Below are 22563 nucleotides of genomic sequence, written 5' to 3'. Positions count from 1 at the left end.
AGCCCCCTCAGAGCATCCTGTGGGCAGGGATGCTCCCGCCAGCTAAGTTACCGCCCAGGCCAGGTTAGTTCACCACTTGCCACTCACCCTTGCTAAGGGTGGGGAGCGCCCCGCACATCTCGAGGCTCAGAGTAGGGTTTCCATGGGAAGCGGGGAACACCTCTCTGCCCTGCATCCCACTGCCTGGCAGAGGATGCATGATGGCTCGCAAGTCCCTGAGCCAAGGGGTGAGCCTGGAGCACTTTTATTTACTGCTGTAGCCCTTCAGCTGCTCCCACAGCCCCCAAAAGCCTTGAGGCTCATGCAGGAACAGCTGCGTTGTAGTGGTGAAACTTAACCATGTGCTTGCCGGGCCAGCAGTTTAGCATCTCTCACCCAGCTCTTCTTCTGGCTCTCCTCAAAAACAAAAAATTAGAAAATAAAAAAACACTGGGGATCAGCCCCGCTAAAGGACAGCAAAGCCTTCTCCACTTTCCCATCCCCACTGCTTTCCTCTCCGGCAGTGATACCTGCACCGAAACCCTCAGTGCTGGCACTCAGGCTGGTGGTGCAATTAGAGGCTGGAATGTGCTGTCTCTCCTGTAATTTGCTGCGTTGGCACAGGCATCCGTGTTGGTAATTATGCACATAGTGGGATCCACAGCATTAGACGTAGCTGCTAGCATGAGCAAAGAGCCAAAAGAACAAGGCTTTGCAAGAGCGCAGCTGAGTGAGAAATTTGGCACATGTCGAAAACTCCACACAATGTGTATTGGTACCTCCCTATGGATGGCTGGTGGGAAATGACTGCAAATATCCGCTTTTATAAAGAAGAGTTGGGTAACAAATGCATAAATAATAGCATCTTTGTTCTGTTTTCCATCACTTCTGCTATTGCAGTGTTACCATGCAGGCAGAAATGGTGTCAGAGAGTTACGGGTATCTCTGGGATGGGAAGTGCAGCTGGGACAAGGACTGTTCCACAGCTCACACTAACAGAGCAGCAGCTGCTGCCAGGTTTAGGTGGCTATACAGTGCCATGCAGTGTTAACTTCTGGGTAAGTCTAGGCCAAAGGAGGTTGAATCTCTGTTAGGTCTGAAGAGGGGAGTAAATCACTAGCTCTCATGTGGACGGCCCTGTGTTCGAGCTTTTAAACAGATGTTCGGCTTCAGTCATGGGTACAGGTTCCAGCAATAGCAAAAACATGGGACCTGTGGTTCACAATCACAGCAAGATCCCATGCAGGCTGCCGCAGGCCATCAGCCCAGATGTTATCAGAAGTTCATGGAGGTTCACCAGACAGGAGAAGGCAATCATCCTTTCTTCTCAGAAGCATTCTGGACCGAAGACCTGTTTTCAGCAATGAAGGATGCTGATACATGTATCTTCTGTCCAGACCTGGGCCTTGGGCCCCAGGTTTCCCCTGCCAGGGATCTCCTACAGCTGCTCTCTCTAACACACAGGGCAAAATGGTTGCAAAGCACCAAGATCATGGAGATTCTGGGTCTGCAGCATCTCACGAAATCACCAGGGCTGGGACATCCTGGCCTCAAAGTCCAGGAGTTGGAGGGGGAATGTTATTCTCTTCCAGACTCTGTGCTCACTTGCTGTCTGATCTTGGGCGAAACTATAATCTTTTTTGCTATTGTAGACTCAGAATAATACTTAAATTCTCCAGAAAAAAAAAAAAAATCCCTGAACAGCATCCTGCTACCACAACATAGTACACTGATTTACGAAAGGGTGAGAACCTCATTTTTCTCTCCTACTTGAATTGTTAAAATAATTAATTACTTCTGGGCACTTTGGCACTTTTAATTAAAACACTACTATTGTATTGCTAGTTATGTTTAAAACACTTAACGTTGAATCACTCCATCTACAATTTCCTGAAAGCAGCATTCACTGCCACCTTTAATATTCCACCCCAAACTGTCCTGGAAGCGTTATTTTCATTTGTACACTTCAGTGGCCACTGGTAATTCTGTAGCTCAAATCAACTTAACACTTCTTCCATTCCCCGAAATGACACCAAGGTATTTGTGAGAATTGCAGCTGTCCAACCAGGTTATCATCAATCACATTAAATTATAAAGCATGAGGGGGACAGTTCTGTTTTAAATCACCATTTTTGTTCAAAGTTGAGCAAGAGAAATGAAGTTTCTATTCTTCCCCATTAGCACCCCCAGACTGCACCCGTGGTTCCCTCCGTTCCTGCTGCCGATGCTCTGCAGGTGCCTCCAGGTGTGGGGACTTCCCCTTGAGGATGACAAGAGTTTGGAGAAGAAGCCGTAGCATTGCCCACCCTGCACCCAGCGGGGCAGGATGGGGCACCCGGGAAGCTTCTGTGGGAGCTGAGCCCGCTGGGGACCACTCTGGAGAGGAAACAGGAGACTGAAGCTCAGCAGAAGAAAGTTGCCCACACAGAGATGCCACCACATGCCACAGTGAACCTGAGCTCTCCGTGGGATGCTGTGGTCCAACACCTCACCCAGGCATCCCTGCACTCCCTGGCTCAGCGGTGCTCCTGCAACTCTGCTCCTCCACAGCCCACAGGCGTCGATGGCTGGGGCTGTCTTCTCTCCCTGGCCTTCCTGGTTTGACTCATCATGTTATGAGAAGCAAAAACCGCATTTCCAGAGCTCTCCCTGCATAACCATCACTTGGCATCGTGCACAGCTGTCACACCTGTCTGGGCACTAAAAAGCCAGATATTTTTTCACCTGGCATCTCATTCCGGTCACTGACATTTGTATGGAAAGAGCCTTTACCGAAAACCTGGAGTAACACTGCATCCTTGTGTCAGGTGACGCTAAATAGTGATGCAACTTCAAAACTCAGCTTATAGGCACAGCTGTCCACTCTGTTCCCCATCTGTGTTCATGCCTTGGCATGGATGGATAGAGCACCTCTCACAGCACCTTGGAGAAATCCCTTGAGAAGACTTAGTGGTCTTTAGGAAGCCAGAAAGAAACTGATGGAGTGGGGACTTTGTCCTACTGCTTCTTGGTCATAGGGAATAAATAAATAAACCCAGGTTCTGGAGACCCACTGCCACCACCCAAGCAATGTATGTGAGCTATCAGGACCAGCTCTGGCAGCTCAGCCAGCTGTTTTAAATGCAGACCACAGCAGTCAACAGCATTGTCATCTGTGTGGTGGTGCTGGGGCTGGATGCTCTCTGACCACATGCCTGTAGCTGATGTTGTTCTGCTGCACTGAGCCTCCAGACTCCCAAGTGCTCGCAGCAGTGCAGGGTACGTGTAAGGAAATTCGTCCCGCTTTCACTGGTGTTCACCTGCAACACGACACTGACTGCTGAACACACCAGCATGGCACTACCAATTCTCCTCTGTGACAAAAGAGGAGATTTGCTTTAAGAAATAGTATTTAAATGTGCTTTTTAATTTCTGTTCAAGGGACACTGGATTTATATCCAGCTAAACCAGCCTAGCGTCAGATCTCCTCTGCCGGGAGCAGAAGCAGCTGCAGATGACATCGGAACATCAGAAAACCCAGAAGCATAAATAGCATCCAGGGACACTGAAGCATCTGAGAATCGGCACCAAGCACCTTCGTCCCCCCACCCTCTCTGTGCAGCACAGGTGCCCCAGTGCTTATGGCTCCAATTTTGTTCAGCATACAATGGATGACTGAGCCCAGGGAAGTTACCAGCCGGCAGAAATATCATTTCTGCACACTTCCAGGAGCAGATGTGACATCGCAGGGAAGCCTGAGTCATTCCAAAAGAGCCCCATCCGCTGCAGAGCAGCATGTCCACGCTGACTCTATTTTCTGTCGAATAACCAAGCGGGCAGTTGTATGGAAGGGAGACGGTAGAGGGCAGCTCCACCCTGCTTAACGCAAGAAATCGTGTTTGCAAGGAGCTGCTGTTGACATGCTGCATGCAGAGACGAGGCAGAGAGTGTTGCACACCGGGATCATGAAAAACACAGGGAAGATGGTGGCAGACACCAAATTCTGCCCTCGCTCCCCACCCTCAGTGCCTCTGTGCAGTGCAGAGCCCACCAGCCCTCTCTGCAGGGTGACTTGTGATCTGAGTGACAAAAATGCTGTCGTCCACCCTGTCTTCTAGGGCTGCTGGAGACTCAGCATGGTCCAGCTGCCAGCAAGGGCTCGATTTGGCCCTTGGGATGCCCCTGCTGAAGTTTCGCCTTTCTGCAGTTAAGGATGGTGTGGGCAGACGTCACCCCCCGCGCCTGTGTGGGGTCCCAGACCCAAGGGTGGGTGACAGAGCAGCAGGGATGCCGGACTCATCCTGGCCCTGATGGGGATGGTTTGAACTCTTCCTGGAAAAAGTCCATGCAGCCCATGCTAAAAATCGGGTAGGCACCTTTCGTCTTCCCTTGTGTGGTGGGTCCAACTCCCAGTGCAAGGGATGCTGCCCCATCCCTCCCACTGCCCCCCACCCAAACACCCGCTGCCACGTTGGAGTGAAGCGTCGAGCTGGGGCAGGATCGCCCGCTCCATCACAGAGCCGCGAGAAAGGGCATGACCTCGTTAGAGATGTATTTTCTGCAAATCATTCTTCAGTAAATAAATCAGAGGAACCCTGGCTCTTACAGAAACATCAGTGAAGAGGGTCAGAGGCAGAAATTTTAGCCTAGAAATTATTTATAGCCTGTCTTTCCCAATAGCCAGGACCCAGACAATTTGTTAGGTGATCAGCACTCCTGTGTGGCAAACAAACTCAGACTGGAAGCTCCTGCTGGCTTCAGCAGTAATTTTGCCAGTTTCACAAAGGCAAAGGTGGGCACATACCGCTGGGGTCCATCTTCTGCCACAGGTGTTTTCTTTCTCCTCTCTCCTGAGGTCTTAAATCCTGATTTTCACCGCGCTTTATCTGCATGTGCGATACTTCTGGGAAGAGTTTGACTCTCGAAGCAATCAGACAGCAAACAGCGACCACAACAATCACGTTTCCATCTGCAACACCCAGTCTGACTCCCCCAGCGATGGTGAAGGCTGGCAGAGACAGCTCACATTTCCACTCTGAAAAGTCAGCAGGGAGCAGGGAAGAGGTCCCTTGAAGCATGAATAAACTTTGAAAAATAATTTACTATGACAATTGATTTGGCAACCTCTGTTTCTGTTTTGCACCTCCAGGATAGTATCCACTTGTATCTCATTCCATTGGTTCTCCACAGTGTTCATAAGAAAACACGGGAGAAGGAGCTGCTGCTCATCCCAGAGGTGTCATGCACACCAGTGGGACCAGAGGCAGGTCACACACATGCTCCTGGTCCAGGCTCTGGCAGAGCAGCGTGGCCACCAGCAAGCCCAGGAGCAGCTCAGCACGAGGAGCTCACTCCGCTGCAACACTGTTGGGTCACCTCCAGTGACACAGGAGCTTGGGAGGTGCAGCACGGCTTTTCCTGACAGAGAGCAGCATGATGTTTAGAATGCAGGACATGTATTTCTGCAGGAATATACATCCAACAGTATAATGTTTAGGAAATACTGAAAACGAGGGCCTTCATTTGGCTGTTGCAGGATATCTCTGCAGACCTCCGGCGCATGGTGCTGCCCACCCTGCCAGTTCACAGCGAGGCTGGACAAGGGTGCTGCAGCAGCACAGCTGTGGTGATGGTGCAGCTGGGGATGGGCAATCCCAGCCCAGTGTCCCCCCTGGGACACCCCAGTCTTCGGTAAATTCAGGGCAGCATTTCACAGAGGGATTGAGGTGGGAAGGGACCTCTGGAGGCCATCTGGTCCAACCCTCCTTCTCAAGCAGAGCCACCTACAGCCTGTTTCTCAGGCCTGCGTCCGGATGGCTTGTGAGTATCTCCAAGGATGGTGATTCTACAGCCTCTCAGGACAACCTATGCCAGTACTCGGTCACCCTCATGGTGCAGAAGTGTTTCCTGATGTTCAGATGGAGCCTCCTGTTTCCATTAGTGCCCATCACCTTCTATTCCGGGACAAGGACCTCTGGGGAGCATAACATGGGCAGGCTTCTTCTGAGAAGTGCTGTCAGGATGTTTCACACGTGTTATCGCACACATTGTAGTTATTCAGAAAGTAAAACAGAAAGGAAAGCGGGAGTCCTCTTTGGCAGATGGACCCACTGAAGATGCCCTTTCGCCTTGGCTGGTGAGAAGACATGCCCCATCCCTAAAGGGCTGCTGTGCCTGTCTCTGTTTTCCACAGTCACAGCGTGAAGTCCATTAACAGAGATTTGTGCAGCTCGGGTTTACCCAAGGGGTCATGCTCCAGCCAGATCACCTCCCTGCTGGTGTGCCTGAGCCCAGGGATCTGCTCATGGATTCTGCAAGGCAGGAGCTGCCCAGCTGGGGTGACCACCGTGGGGCAGCTGGGGCAACCAGATATCTCAAACATCAGCATATTTTTGGAGGAGGACCCAGAACCATCATTAGGCACTTAGCGAACAAGCCCCGGGTGGGGATGTGGAGGTTGGGCGAAATGTTCTAATCCCATCCCTGAGGTTGGCAAAGCTCTGGAACCTCTCAGAGGCTCTCTATGCATCCTTGAACCCAAGCCAAAGTCCCTGCTGATGCTCCCCTGGTCACTGTGCACCCACCAACCTCCTCGCTTGAGTACCTGCCTGCTGCTGCCATCTGATACACATTTTTATTTCACCGTCCTTGAGCTTTTCTGTTTGTGCAATTGCCATAAGGCCCCGAGTCAGAGACCTTTGTGGTTTTAGAGGGGCGCTACGCCTCAAGGACCAAACTGCTTCTGCATGGACGTCACAGCCCACAGGCTGAGCAAAGAGCAAATCTCCATGAGTCATTAAGCTCCTCTCCCCAGAAGCAGCTCGCTCTCAGTTACACATCGGAGGTGCACGTGTCTTCAACAGAAGGCGGGAAAAGGAAGTTTTTAGCTCTCAAGTGTAAAACGAATGTGCAATAAATAGAATAATTTTTCAGCCACGAAAAAGCAGCATTTGAGTCACCAGCACCCTGGGGCTATTTTCTTGGCTACGCAACTGGTGGCATGTTGAACACAGCAGCTCCCGAGCTTTGTTATGCATGCTGAGGGTTTTTGCTTGAGCACTTCTGCTGCCTGTCTGGTTTGCTGTTAAATAAGCACAAGGCACAGGCCAATGCTGTGGGAATGCCTCGAATGGGGCAGCCTGAGCTCAGCCCTTCACAAGCACTCAGAGAAGATCTGCTGGGGAGGTAGGGCAGAGAGATGGCTAAAGTTCGTTGGCATTGTCGCTTGCCCCTTGCAGTCTCCCTCTTTTTGTGAATTATTTTGCTACAAATTAATTAATGCACTTTGAGCCTCAGCCCCTGCCAGTGCCCATCCCCTGTCACCCTTCAAACCAGCTGGGGAGGCAGCAGGCAGTGGTGCTTCCCAAGAGAAAGGTTACATTGGAATGAAGGTCCCAGGCCGGTACGTGCGACGTGTTTGGGTTCAGGCACCATTCACTTGACGGCACGGGCTGACTCGGATGCCTTTGAGCTTACTGGCAGGATGATGTGCTTCACGGGACAATGGGTGGTTTGGGTGGTTTGCTCAGACAGCCTGTTTCCTGTCACATAATGATGACTGTTTGCTGGGGTCTGATTCTGACCGGTTTAAGGCAAAGCAGGGCTTCTTATTTAGTGTACGGCCAGAGCTCTGCTCTTTCCAGCAGCCCCTCTCAGCATCTGTGGTCCCAGGGTAAATCCAGCAACCAGCGCTCCCCTTTGCACCTCTTCTCCAAATTCACATTAGCCCTCGTCACGGTTTTCACAAAAACAAGTAAAAATGCACCTGCGCTGGACAGAAATTTGGAATATTCCTTCGAATATCCTGTCAGCTACTCCTTACCTACATGCCCATTAGCATCGTGAGCATGACAGGCAGTGTTCTGCGGGACTAGACCTCAGTGGCCCTCTATGGCTCATCCACACTGACTGTGATTCTTCCAAACCTTTCCTGGGGATGCTCTGGAAGTTAGCATGGGACGAGGACCTTTCCCAGTAGGTACCTTGAGTGCAGTCACTCTGTTTTGGGGGATGGAGATCTCAATGACACAGGTGTGGGCCACCCCAATCTAGCTGCCACAGAGCCAGAGAACAGCTCAGGGCACCTTCCAGTCACTGGTGCAGACACAACCGCCAAGTGCCATATCCTGAAGACCCCCAAAACAAGCATGTGTGAGGTCCAGCATATCATATTGCACCCTCATTTGTGTCAGGACCGTTCCTCGGGCAGCAGCCACAGCACAGTGAGCATCTGATGAGCAGCCAGCTGAGGGTTTCAGCTCTGTCCCAGCACTTCCCCTCCGTGGGTCGATGTCAGGTCCCTGCCCAGAGAAGCACAGACATGTGTTTGGGTGGCATTTGCCTACAGGTCACCTCCTGTCCCCTTCTGGGGAGTTCCCCACTTACTTTCAGGTCCTGGTACGGTCTCTGACCCAAGACAACAGGGTGTCCACAAACTTTCCCATGTGATCATTCCAACTCAGGAGGTATGGGGCAACTATCATGGGGGGGCGTCTAGGCAGAGACAAATCAGACTTTATTTTGTGTGTAATTGTAGTGCGTTTGTGTAGCTATTTGGTATGTACTCCTCTTCACCACTGAGCATGGCCAATGAGTCACACCTTCTTCTTCCTCCTCTGTGCTCCATGCCATGATAGCCCCATGCCTTGTCTAGTTCGAAACCTTGTTAGCTTAATTTAGGAGGTTATTTTGCGAGGAAGACCAACCCATGCCAAAGCTAACACACTAAAAGAACTGTCATCTGTTTCCTCTTTATGGAGTGTTATTGATATGCCAAAAACACGCCACAAACCCCTGATGTTTGATCCAAGTAGCAATAAAACCACTTACAGTTATGCTCCTAGCCCAGTCCAGCCAGAAGACAGGGTCTAATGCTTGGGAGACACTGTCTTGGGAAACACTTCTTGGGAGATACTGTCTTGGAAGACTCCATGTATATGAATAACTTGTCATGCAGAAATGAATTTTCCAGAGGACACTATTTTGTGGTGCCAGCATCATTATTCATTAAACTGCACGTGCATCCAGTATCTTCAAGGAAAACCAGACCAAAATAACCACCACCAGAGAAAATGTTACAGAGCAGCTGGCTGAATAGGTAGAGTAAAAATTATTTAAATCCCAAACTTCTTTATTCAGAATTAAATCCTTTTACTTCAGAATAGTGAGTCTGTGTGGGAACTGCTTTGGAGTAGGTTGTTCTGTTACAGGTATGAACAGCCCTCTGTGGACAGGTGCCAACAAGTTCAACATGAGATTAAAATGCACTTTAAGGCAGAGGTGGGGGTGGGGAAAGGCAACATAAAAAATAGAACAAAAATAAAACCATAAATAAATAAACGAAAAACCCAAACCTGCAAACTCCCGGAGCAGGTCCAGGAGCTGTGATACAGAACCAGGGTGCCACAGCTGAGCCCTCCAGCAGCTGCTGCAGCAGGGATGTTGCCCAAATTGGCATGACAGCCCAGGGAGGGGAGGGGCCGAGGATGAAGTCTATGTGCTGAGGCGCTCATGGGCTTTGCTGCTTCTGACAACAGGCTTGCAATGAAGCAGGGTGAGACCTGCAAGGGGGAAAGGTGACAGGCACAGTAAATAGTGATTCTGCCAAAGGCACCCTGCGTATAATTCTCACCTACCTGGGCTGTCCCGCCCGAAACAGCCCCGCTCTAGTTTATGGTCTTTGGCAAAATGACAGGACTCGCATGCGGTGATGCCGCTGTGTTGGCAGGAGGCACCCAGCTGAGCAAGCGGGGCAACTTCTTCAGCCAAATAGTGTTGCTTCACCAGGCAACAGCCTCTGGATCCAGTCTATTCCCACCTGGCCAGGTTCACTCAGAGCATGGGTGGATGAACCCAGCTGGGGCCAACAGGAAAACCAGAAGCGGCAAATGGGGATGCCCAGAGCCCTGCCCGTACTGAGCACAGCTGCGGCCTCCGGACTGCTCTGCAGGCTGCCATCAGTGCACCGAGCTGCGGCGGGGCTCAGGGATGCTGCCCACCCGAGGGACAGCACATCCCAGCCCCTGACAGGCACCACGTGTCCGAGCCCGGGGCAGTACCTGCTGCAAAAAGCCACAGCGGGGTGCGAAGAGCCAGAGGAAAGTGGGGTCTGGTGCCAGCAGGGTACGATGGGAAGGTTTATCCCTGGAGTCTTTGTCACAGGCACCGGAGCATCATCCCTGGTTATGAGAACGAGGGAGGAAAGAGATCGACTCTGACCAGCCTGGGCTGTGGGGTTGCAAAATATAATTGGGAAGATGGATTGGCTCGTGGATAATACCTGGCTTTTTGAGCTTCACAATTAAATGTTGAGCTCCTCATCTAATTTACTACCACATTAAACATATAAAACAACAACTTATTGTTTTATAATCTCTCCCAGGGGAAGTTAAGCTGTTGCAGCATCCTGCAAGAGCTGCAGTGAATGCTGGAGTAACCTCCAGCCCTGCCAGACATCTCACTGCGAGAGCTCTTCCAGCCGAAATACAGCTCACAAACATCAGGCTCATGCCAGCACCATGGCAGCCACATCTCTGGCCTTCTCTGAGCCGTCCTCGGTGTGACAGGGACCGGCTCACACCGTGCCGTTCTCAGTTCAAGACACACCGTTCTCAGTTCAAGAAGGACAGGGAACTGCTGGAGAGAGTCCAGTGCAGGGCCACAAAGGTGATGAAGGGAGTGGAGCATCTCCCTTATGAGGAAAGGCTGAGGGAGCTGGGGCTCTTTAGCTTGGAGAAGAGGAGGCTGAGGGGTGACCTCATTAATGTTTATAAATATATAAAGGGTGGGTGTCACGAGGATGGAGCCAGGCTCTTCTCGGTGACAACCAACAGTAAGACAAGGGGTAATGGGTGCAAACTGGAACACAAGAAGTTCCACTTAAATTCGAGAAGAAACTTCTTCTCAGTGAGGGTGACGGAACACTGGAACAGGCTGCCCAGGGAGGTTGTGGAGTCTCCTTCTCTGGAGACATTCAAACCCGCCTGGACGCCTTCCTGTGTAACCTCATCTGGGTGTTCCTGCTCCGGTGGGGGGATTGGACTGGATGATCTTTTGAGGTCCCTTCCAATCCCAAATATTCTGTGATTCTGCGATTCTATGTGCCGGCAGACAGCCTCCCTCGGGTACACAGCCCCCGCCGAGCCCCGGGACCCCTGGCAGCACACTGATGCTGCAAAGCACAGACCCTAAGTGCCTTTAGACTTCCTTCCATCTTGTCCTGCTGCTGCTAACACCAACTCCTTCCCATTCTGGAGCACAGGCTGGGGGTACATCACTCCCTACCAGTGCTGCTGCGGTATTCCCAGTGTGGTGACATGGTGACCAGGTTGCACATCCCATAACACAGGGGCAGTTGGGCAAAGACCAGGTTCAGGAGTCCCTGTGGCTCCGAGCCACCCCTGCTGATCCCTGCTCCTCAAGGATCCACCTTCAAGGCTGGAAGAAGGGAGTGTGATCACCTCTACCTCAATGGTAGGGAACAGTGGCAGCACTTTCTGAGGAAGTCTGTGGTTGACAGATTTCCTGGGTCCGAATGTCTGAACCATTTCCATATGAACTCCTCTTTTTTTCTTTCTTTTTTTTTTTTCTTTTTTTTAAAATCTTTTTTTTATTTTTGTTTTTATTAGCCGTAGCATTTTCAGACTACTTAGAGGTCACACTGGACCCGTAGTCAGAAACAAGTACCAGCTCGCAGGTGTGTGGCTTTTCACCAGGATGTGCCACCACTGAGCTCAACAGCCAGCAGCGAACTGGCCTTTCTCAGTGCTCCCCACCAGCCCACCAGCACGGAGGGAGGTGACATGACTCTGCAAACTGAGTGCTGCCCATGGGAGCACCTCACCTCTTGTTTGTGTAGCAAAAGCCACAGCTATGTCTTCCATTTTTGTCCTGAAGTTGCACTGAGATAGGAAAAGGTGAGCAGACTAGAATAAAAGACATTGTGCTGGAGCAGCTGCTGCCAAAACACTATTGTTTGATGCCACTTTCTTCTGTGTGGCTCTGGTTTTAGGTTGAAGAAGCAGATGTGGAGAGGCTTACAGCCTGGCATGGCCAGCAGCAAGTGCAAGACTTGGGATGGGGTCTGCAGGCAAGGTCCGTCTTCTGTCACAGGTGTGTGACCATCGCTGCCAGACACCTGCATCTCTGCTCCCTGCTCTTCAGCCACCAACCACAGCCTAAGCTGCTGGATTGTGGGAGCTCCTGCCAGGAAGCTGAAGATACCACCACCACAGCATGGAGCCCTCACCGTGCCCAGCAAGGCTTGCTCAGGAAGTTAGCAGTGGCTCTGTGTCCATGCACGGGATCTCCTTGCTGACAAAATCTGAATGCCTGTGACTTGCCATATGGGGGTGTCGATATCCAGGAGGGATGCTGCTCAGTTGTGCTCCATGCTCTTGAAGCTAGTAAGGCCAAAGTCAACAGAGTTTGGCTGGAAAAGTTTGAATGCTAGAAATTTCACTGGGTTTCTCTAAAGTGAAGGAAGTCTCATATTTGCCAGGATGGTTGGCAATAAGGGCATCACAGTGTTGCTGTTCCTTCTGGCCTTGGAGACTTCACTTCCCCTCTCCTTCCTGACCCCTGGACTCCTCCAGCTTTTCACTGGGCAGTCGGGTCATGAAACCACCACAACAGCAGCTTTGCACCACTGCCGTGAGAGCAAGGCGCAAAGGAGATGCACAAGTCCACACACTTGTAGGATACATTCAACAACCCCCGAGGGACCAGCCCCTAAATGACAGTCACCCCAGGGTATTAGCTGGGGTGCCGTGCAGCAGTTTGATGGGAGAAGGAAATGCTTTGGACACAAGCCTCATCTGACACTTGCGATCAGCTTGTGCTGCATGGTAAAACTCCAGCGTTGCCATGGTTTTCTAGGTTTCAAGGGATGTTTTTACTCCCTACTGTTAATTTTTCACAATCTGCTTGTCTTAACTCTTTACATAGGTTGTTCAAAGCTAGTCAAAAGGGGGGACATAATTGTAAAAATTTTCTAAAATTATTACCTGTGATACCCAGAGTGGTGGATGCTCTCAGAGAAAGTCAGGAGTAGTAAAAAGCACCTGAATGGCATCGATAGGGCTGTGTCTTTATGTCACATTGGGTTATTCTGCACAATGTTTGTATCCTCAAGAATTAAATTGCAGTGCAGCTGCTCTCCCTGCCTGCGGAGCGAGGAACCTGCAAAATAGGATTTTGCAACTTGCTCCTGCTTTGCCGCTATATAAAATAACCTGCATTCCACAATACCCCCTGCTGAATGCAGCAAAACGAGGCATTACGGAGGTCATTAATGATCTTGAAAAAAGACAGATAATCAGCCACACCCATTCTCCCTATAATTCTCCAGTTTGGCCCACTCGCAAGCCTGATGGGCAGTGGCACTTAGCTATTGATTATCGAAGACTGAATAGTAACACTGCACCCCTAACAGCTGCCGTCCCAAATATATCCTCGGCGGCAACTGCAATACAAGCAGCAGCCCATCCATGGATGGCCGCCTTAGATGTCAAAGATATGTCTTTCATGATTCCCCTAAGGGAGGAAGACAAAGCACAATTCGCTTTTACCTGGGAAGGTAAACAATATACCTTAAATCAGCTTCCTCAGGGGTACAAGCACTCTCCTACCATTGCCCACAATGGCCTTGCTGCACTCATTGACACTGTGAAGGTGTCCTTGGGCATCCGCATATATCAATATACGGATGGCATCTTAGTGGGCAGAGACAATAAGGAACAGGTTGGGCAAGTAGCGGAGACTATCTGGAACCTATTGACACAGAATGGATTGGATGTTCCACCTTCCAAGTGCCAAGGTCCTGGGCAGGAAGTTAAATTCCTAGGGGCTTGGTGGATGGTGGGAGCCATAGCAATGCCTGATGATGCCCTAGCTACTATAGAAAAGGGGCAGACCTCAAACAGCAAAGCAGAATTGCAAAGCCTATTGGGCACATTAGGGTACTGGAGAAAGCATATCCCAGGATTTTCAGTGACTGCCTGCCCCCTGTATGACCTACTCTGAAAAAACAGGAGATGGGATTGGACCTTACAGCATACAGAGGCCCTTAATGTTCTAAAAAATGAACTTAAAACCTACCAGAAATTGGGCGAACTGCACCTACAAGACCCGTTAAGGGTGGAATGGGGGTTTGCAGAACGTGCTTCCTATTACGGCATATTCCAAAGGGGGCCAAAAGGGCCAGCCAGACCCTTGTTGTTTTCTTCCACCGCATTCAAGGAAAGTGAACAACAATATTCAGAGTGGGAAAAGGGACTCCTCTCACTCACATGAGCAGTTAAGGTGGTAGAGATACTGCGTACGTCACAGGACGTTATTGTGCAAGGCCCTTTTCCCCTGCTAAACTCAATCCTCAAAGGGTCACACCCCCCCGCAAGGGGGTCACACAGAAAGCAACAGTACAGAAGTGGTTTGCCTACTTGGAGGGACTTGTTGCCATTGAAAGAGGGTTCTGTCGAAATTTCAAAACTCCAATAACCTGTGAATGCTGATCCAGTCCTGCTGAGCCTGCCTTATAAGCCCTCCCCAATTAAGGAAGCAGCCGAGTTAAGCCAAGACTCAGACACACAAGGGGTCTGGTTTACTGATGCATCAGCCCATCGGGTAGGGACAAAGTGGCAGTATAAGGCAGCAGCACTGGAGGTTGCCACCAGAAAAACAATAACAGAGGAGGGGGAAGGTAGTGCTCAAGCAGGGGAGTTGTGTGCTCTCCTATTAGCAGCAGAAGGAGGAGCCTCCACGATTTACACTGATTCCTATGCAACTTATAAGAGTGCAACTGAATGGATATGCCAATGGGAATCCAACTGGTGGGAAGTGGGTCGCACCAGAGTGTGGAGAGCCCAAGATTGGCAGAGACTATTAGAGACAGGCAGGTCACAGCCCTTGAGTGTGGGCTGGGTAAAAGGACATGCAAAAGATGGAACCCCAGCTGCCAGTTGGAACCAACAGGCTGGCCATCTAGCCCAAATTAGTGTGGCTAAAGGCATACCAGAGGAGTGGGCACAGTTAGCTGAATAGCTGCACATTAAGTGAGGCCACTGTGGGAAAGCGGTTCTGTATTATGAATGCCAGTCTCAGGGATGGCCAGTGTCCATGGGAACATGTGGAGCAGTCCTTAAAGCCTGTCCACAGTGCCGGATAAGACTTAGAGCTGATCACCCAAACCAGGCTCCGGCCCAGCATATCAGACAGGGCAAGGCCCTCTGAAGTGCCTGGCAAGTTGACTATGTCAGGCCATTAAAACCCTCTCATGGAAAGAAATACATCCTGGTGGGAGTAGAGGTGGTATCAGGACTATCAATGGCTATAGCTGTCAGCGCTGTCACTGGAGACCAAACAGTGTGAGCACTGTGGGAGTGGTTTAGTGTTCTACCCACCTCTGAGGATATCCAAAGTGATAATGGCACACATTTTTCAGCTGCTGTGGTTCAGGATTGGGCTAGGGGGGAAGGTATTAAGTGGGTGCTTCATACACCATATTATCCCCAAGCCAATGGGATTGTGGAACGGACCAATGGTCTGATTAAAAAACATGCTGACATCTTATGACCCAGCTGGGACACATGGTTGGCACAAGCTGTCCTCATCATCAATAACTGCTGGAGGAGCTATGGAAGCCCCAAAATCAGGGCATTTTACCCCAAGAGGCCACTAACAGACAGTGACTATAAAAGACAAAGACCAGCCCCCAAGAACACAAGTGGGCCAGTCTGTCATGGTGAAACTACCTTCCACTGGTATTGTGCCCATGACTTTAGCAAAACCTAGAGGCTTATATGCTTGGGAAGTCCTTGATGAAAATGGGAAAATCCACCGCACTAGTGTCCAGTGAATAGTCCTGGACTTCTAGCTCCAAAAGCCTGGTTCCAAGGAACCAAGGCCCGTCTTTGTGTTCTCTTGCAGGACAAAAGGAAGATGGACAATTCTGACCGCTCCTGCCAAGGGACATACGGATGGGGTGGAAGAAGCTCCAGCTGAGACTGAGTGGTGGTTAGAGTCGGTCTTTGGAATGAGGGTCACACCAGGGCAACACCAACAGGCCATTCAGGAGGCAAGCCTGCAACTGGAAACACTAATGAACTCTATGCATGACATCACATAGGCTCCCTAAATCATCAGCAACATGGAAACAGAAGGACTGTCCAAAGCCAGGCCATATTGCACTTGATACTACTGAAGGAAAAAAGGTGTATACAGAAAGCTGTGTCTACATCCTGAGCATCTGGGTGCCATTACAAGAACCACTATGAGGACAAATAACAGAGGACTCAGGGGCAATTGTTGCTGTACTGGGGACCAACTGGTGAAAAAACTTTCAATGCATTTGTTTTCCTTATCAGGATGACTAACCAGCATCCTCCAATATTTGATAATAACTGTTATTGTTATAATTTGCACTACTCTATTGTTTATTAGTAGCTTGATTTGTAATAATAATGTATAACAGGAAAATGACACATAAGGTATGATGATCCACAGTGGGCATTAAAACTCACCAACAGAGTGCCCTTTTTTGACTTTGGAGGCAAGAGGTGACTGCACCAGCACTCCAAAGTAGCCTGTCAGATCATGACTGTGGTCACAGGGTGGATTGTGTGGCAGCTGCACATGCCCCTGAGATCTGGAGCCTTCCATGGGGCAGTTGATGGCTCTTTTAGCACCTTTTGTGCCCCACTGTGCCTCTCCCCATGTACACACCTAGGGTGGTACCAAGGTGCTGATAGTCACATCCTCCCCTACCCCGGGTCAGGGAGACTTCACCTGCACCAGCTGGTGGGGCAGGAGGGGTGGGACCCTCGGTCAATTGACAGGGTCCTTAACAGAGAAGGTGCCCAGAGTAGCTGCAAAGCTTCTGGACCAAGTTATAATGCCCACAGTCAGATCTGACCAGACTATAAAGTGGGGTTCCCACCGAAGGCCTCCTTTGGAGTGGTCTTCTTGGAGCAGCGGGTCTGTGAACTGGAACACTGTCTAAGGAGACTTCCTGGGATTGAGAGTGCCTCACCTCCTCGTTTGGGTGAGTGGTTATTTACTGGATACATCCTGGAATGAGTCCTTGCCTAACCCAGGTGAGTTATTATTTCTTGTGGGTACTCTGGAGTCAGAGGGCTCTGGTTTTGTTTCTTGTGAGTGTGTGCAGGTACGCTGTGGATCCTCATTATTCTTATGTTGTTGTACCCCAATAATCTCCTCAGCTGATATCTGAACCTGTATTTTATGTTGTCGGAGTGCTAACTAATCGTATAAACCCTGTTTCTAGTCGGTTTATTGGCTACACTTTTCTGGCTAGAACAAAGTCTGTTTTGGAACTTCTTGCCTGCCTAAAACTGACTTTGGGGTGCCTCCGTGACAGTAGATATTCATTTATTCCTCAATGCGTAAGAAGCAGGGGGTTGAGCTGAATGACAGAGGATGTTTCAGCTCCCAAAGCTGCTGACAAAGCCCTCCCTCACTGTGGCTGGCCGGATCTCACAGGTGCTGGGAGCACTGGGGCTGGCTGGAGTGAGGGGGACCAAGGGCCCTCAGTTCCCGCAGGCTCTTCGTGAAAGGGAACTCCAGAAACACACTGATGTGGCTATCAGAGACATGCAGTCCTGGATGGAAAATGTTGTCCAGGAGCAACATATCCATGAAGCCTGCAGCTCTGCTGGTTCTGCAACTTGCTGGGTCACAGCAAAGCTCAGAGCCACCCTGCTGGGTTTCTTCCACATCCATAGTGAATTCCCCTTGGCCAACAATGTCTTCTTGGGCTCTCTCTTTCCTTGTTTCTCATCCCAGAGAAATGTCTCCACTTCTCAGCAGCCTCCCAGTGGCTTTCACAAGAGCTTTGGGAGTTTCCTCTTCCTTTTTTTCCCCCTTCAATTCCATTTCTCCAGCTATCGGGTGACACTTAATGCAAATATCTTCACAGGTCAAGTCACTTCAGATGCTGAGCTGTTGGAGATGAGAAAAGTAACAAGTTGTTGTTGTTAAGTCTGTTCAGTTTCTATGGAAGCAAGATGAGAAGCTTTTCTTGAGGCTCCACTTTTGCGACACCGCCTCCAGAGCAGTTCCTGGGCTCTGGCACTGAACAGTCCCAAAGTGACCTGTGGCTTCAGGACCTGCCAGACCCACAGACATGCCACAGACGGAGCTGGCTGGCAGTTTGCTGTCTGGAGCATGATATATGCAGTTCTCCAGTCTTACATCTCAGTTAGGAGATCAGTATGGAGCAGAAGCCCTAAGGCTGAACTGCTGTTGAATAGCAATTCCAGGGGAACACGGGGAATAGGAAATCTTGGTGAAGACTGCCTAGTAGCTGCACTAAATGAGCTAACATTTGTCCTCCTTCAAGCTGTCTCATGGGTAGAGGACACTGGCTCCATCCCTATGACGTAAAAACAAAAGACTGTCTTTTTACGAATATATAAGAAAGCAAACAAGAGATGAAATGCTGTTATTATTCATGACATTATGCAGGGCTGAAAGTCCAGAATCACAAATTTAAAAACCAGGAAGAGCTTTGCAATGGTGGAACCATTCCTGTAGGTAACAATTAATTTCACGTACCGTGTGGACAAGCTCAGGTCTGCTTTTCCACCAATGCCATTTTACAACAAATTAAAGCATGTTGGGTGCTTTGCGAAAAGTACTGAGGGAGACAGAGCCTGGAAACAGTCTCCTCCTGCATGGTGCTTTGTCCATGCACTTCTAGGTATCCTCCAAAATGTTGTTTTGAGATTTCCACAGATAAAAAATGTATCTGCCAGGTTTGTGCTGACAGAGCACATCTTTTTTAGATGTAGCCCAATATTCTTGGTTTTATTCTCAGTGTTATTGCACCGATAGGAGCCTCTGCTGGCACAGGAGGTAGGGTCAGCAAACGGAAAGATAAATCTCATTTTGGAGAGATGTGAGGGCATTGGGGAGGTGTCTGGAATTGGGGAATGGAGGAAGGAAATGAGAGAGAATGAGGAACATGGATGCTTTTGGTAGCCTGGCCAGTGCAAATCAAGCTGAGGTGTTGTTTTTGCACCAAAGGTGACCACTTTTTCCAGCAGGCAGCAAAATTCTTCAGCTCCCCAGTATAGAAAAAAAAAATTCTGAAAGAGCAGAAGTTCAGGATAGGGGCACATCACATGAGGAATGGGACTTTCCTCCCTAGCTTTAGCCATCTAAAACTCTCATTCCTGATCCCAAGGCAAGACATTGGCTCAGTGCTGAACCTGGCACTGACAGGGACTTGGTCCCTTCCCAGCGATGTGGAGCCGTGTGGCTTCTTAAGATACACTACAATCAAACACCAAAATGGGTTGTTGCCACTGGCCAAGTCTAAGCTGGTTGCCCCACTGATCTCCTCATGAGAGTCTCACACTGTAGCCAATAAAGACAGACAGTAAACTCCAAATACCATCATCAACACTATCAGCTCGCTTACCTTAGACACACACCTTAGGATGAGCTGAATCATCCCATGGGAAAACACGTCTTTCCACTGAAAACAGTCAGCCAGCTGGTCTGGATGCTCTGCCTCCAAGAGCTGAAGTTAGGTGAGATTCTTCCACCTTACACACCCTCTCACATCACCCCCATCTTGGCTAATGATGCTCATTAGTCTTCATCACAGCATTAATTAGGATTACAGGCCAGGAAGTCACGAAGCTGGAGTGTCAGTGTCCAGGTCTGACTACAGGTCCCTGGTGCATCAGCTGCCTCTGCGAGAGCTCCCAGCAGCACTTGTAGGGCATCTGGGGCCTCTCTGGATGAACAGCACAGCCCCTTCTCCAGCCCCTCTGTGCATTGACCTTGTCCAAGGTAAAATACTGCCTGATGGGCTGAGGTCACGCTGCTGGCTTTCATAAAAGTGGTGCTGCAGGAGGAGGGGTTTTATCCAATTCCTATGGCAATAAGCCATCTTCATAGCCTGGATTTCAAGAGATCATGGTTGTCAATTTTAGGTGGACAACAAGTTCCAAAACAGACTTTATTCTAGCCGGAAAAGTGCAGCCAATAAACTGACTAGAAACAGAGTTTATACAATTACTTAGCACTCCGGCAACATAAAATACAGGTTTGGATATCAGTTGAGGAGATTATTGGGGTACGACAACATAAGAATAATGAGGATCCACAACACGCACACATTCACTCACAAGAAACAAAACCAGAGGCCTCTGACTCCAGGGTACCCACAAGAAATAATCATTCTCCTGGGTTAGGCAAGGACTCATTCCAGGATGTATCCAGTAAACAACCACTCACGACAGGAAGAGGTGAGGCACTCTCAATCCCGCAAAGTCTCCTTAGATGGCGTCCCAGTCTAAGGGGAGGGCTCCAGTTCACAGACCTGCTGCTCCAAGAAGACCAATCAAAGTGGGTCTTTGGCAGGGATCCCTTTTTATAACTGGGTCAGATCTGGTTGTGGGCATTACATTACATTAGGGCCACAAAGATGATGAAGGGAGTGGAGCATCTCCCTTATGAGGAAAGGCTGAGGGAGCTGGGTCTCTTTAGCTTGGAGAAGAGGAGACTGAGGGGTGACCTCATTAATGTTTATAAATATATAAAGGGTGAGTGTCACGAGGATGGAGCCAGGCTCTTCTCGGTGACAACCAACAGTAAGATAAGGGGTAATGGGTTCAAGCTGGAACACAAGAGGTTCCACTTAAATTTGAGAAGAAACTTCTTCTCAGTGAGGGTGACAGACACTGGAACAGGCTGCCCAGGGAGGTTGTGGAGTCTCCTTCTCTGGAGACATTCAAACCCACCTGGACGCCTTCCTGTGTAACCTCACCTGGGTGTTCCTGCCCTGGCAGGGGGATTGGACTAGATGATCTTTCGAGGTCCCTTCCAATCCCTGACATTCTGTGAATCTGTGATTACAACATGGTCCGGACGCTTTGCAGCTACTCTGGGCACCTTCTCTGTTAAGGACCCTGTCAATTGACCGAGGGTCCCACCCCTCCTGCCCCACCAGCTGGTGCAGGTGAAGTCTCCCTGACCCGGGGTAGGGGAGGATGTGACTATCAGCACCTTGGTACCACCCTAGGTGTGTACATGGGGAGAGGCACAGTGGGGCACAAAAGGTGCTAAAAGAGCCATCAACTGCCCCATGGAAGGCTCCAGATCTCAGGGGCATGTGCAACCGCCACATCCTACAGGTTACTTCAGATGTGTCAGAGAATGACAGAGTAACTGAGATTGGAAGGGACCTCTGAAGATCACCAGGTCCCCGCCCAGCTCTAAGTAGGTCCAGTTACAGCAAGATGATCAGGGCCACGATGAGTTTGAACACCTCCAAGGACAGAAACACTCCCACCTCTCTGGGCAACCTGTGCCAGTGTTCGACCTCTCATGGTGCCATCCTGATGCCTTATATCTAAACAGAGTTTCCCGTGCTGCCTCTCGTCCTCTCACCATGCACCCCCCAGAAGGGTCTGGCTTCATATTGCCTCTTACCTCCCATAGGGTAGTTGTAGGTAAAAATTAGATCTCTCCTTCGCCTTCTACTCCTATGACTGAATAAGCTCAGCTCTCTCACCATGTCCTGGTACTTCATGTCCTCCAGGCATCTTGGTGACTGTTCACCAGGGTCTCTCCAGTCCATCAGTCCACCAGTCCCCCAGCACTTATCTCTCTATACCAGTGCTCCTCTCCCTGGCTTTCAGTCTTTGCCTGAGGGAAGGACACCCTTCCCCATGGGTCCAATGAAAACCACAGGCAGCAAGCACAAGACTGCGAGTGCCCTTGGTGTCCAGGTTCCTGGAGCACCAATGCACCAGCAGTCTAAACCCAGCGTTGTACCAGCAGGTCAGCAAGGAGGAAGGAGACACCTTGTCACCCTTGTTGTAAGAGCAGAAGCAGTGCAACAGGGTTTGCAACAGCACGAACTGCCACCTAGAGAAGAAAACTTAGGATGGGATCTGAGCATCTTATTAATAGCAGCCCTTAAAAGCTGTTATGCCTGTTTTACAGATACCTGAATGAGGAAGAGACTAAGGAACTATCTCACAGAACGCCTTCAAAGACCAGGAGACCTGAACTGCTGGGCACAGGGCAGGCTGCCCTTGAGCTGCCTTGGGGAATCCTTTGGAGACTTCAGAGCAATCAGAGTCAGGTCACTTTCTCTAATAGAGGAAGATGAGGCTTATGCTGGGGACGTGTACCAAAAATCTATCTGCAAATGACACAGTGACTCTGCATTCAGCAAGTGTCACCGGGCACAGGGAATTAGTGAATTTAGGAAAAATCCTCCTGCCCACACAAGATTTCGCATGCAGAAAACAGCATAAAGGGCTGGGGGTGCCTTCACATACATGGAGCCCTGATGGGCCCACACAGTTTTCAGGGCTGATCTAACAGCACCCAGCTGCAGGGTGAGCACAGGGAAGACCAGAGGTTGCCTCACACCTCGGCAAGATTTAGCAAGGGTCTCCCAAGCTCAGAGGTGTAACTCAGGAGTAACTACCGTCCCTGCCACGCTCTGGGGCCCCGGCGCCCAGCCAGCCCACCGCCCAGGAGCATCGCGGCAGCACGGGCTGGCGACAGGCTCTGAAGGGGAGGAAACTGTTTCCTCAGCATTTTATTTCAACTAATGTGTTCAGA

The sequence above is a fragment of the Caloenas nicobarica genome, chromosome 1, assembly GCF_036013445.1.
Source record: "Caloenas nicobarica isolate bCalNic1 chromosome 1, bCalNic1.hap1, whole genome shotgun sequence".
NCBI classification, from domain to species: domain Eukaryota; kingdom Metazoa; phylum Chordata; class Aves; order Columbiformes; family Columbidae; genus Caloenas; species Caloenas nicobarica.
Note: the sequence above shows the minus strand (reverse complement) of the source record.